We start from the raw sequence: 535 nt of genomic DNA, 5'->3' as shown, positions 1-535 counted from the left end.
TCTATCTATCTATCTATCTATCTATCTATCTATCTATCTATCTATCTCTCCATCACTGTCAGAAGCTTCTGTTCTGGGTTTTGAGGCATGGCTATATTCAATAATTTCCCTAATAGGTCTTCTCTACCCTCAGCTAGTCATCGTCAGTTAAGGTTATGAACAAAGGTGATATGATCTGAAGAGAAACTTATTAAGAAAAATACTGCCTTCAAGAAGGAATGTGGATGCAGATGATGGTGGCAAAATACTTCCAGTTTGGTGTTTGGGAGGACTAAGGAGCTGGTGGTGATGAGAATCTGGGAGTCTACAATATTATAAATTCAAATCAACTGGTATTTATAGAGGTCCTACTCTGTGCCTAGTTACTGTTGTATAGGCAAAAGAAGACACAGTCCCTGTCCTCAGGAAGGAAGCTTATTCATAGGTTCCAAAGTGGGCAGTACTGCCCCTTGGGGGGTGCTGGAACAATGTGGGGGTGGTAGTAGCATCGGTTTCAATTGGGGGGGTGTTGAATAAAAATAAGAGTTAACCTAAT

The sequence above is a fragment of the Vombatus ursinus genome, unplaced genomic scaffold, assembly GCF_900497805.2.
Source record: "Vombatus ursinus unplaced genomic scaffold, bare-nosed wombat genome assembly UNPS02000749.1, whole genome shotgun sequence".
In the NCBI taxonomy this organism is placed as follows: Eukaryota; Metazoa; Chordata; class Mammalia; order Diprotodontia; family Vombatidae; genus Vombatus; species Vombatus ursinus.
This window is presented reverse-complemented; position numbering follows the sequence as displayed.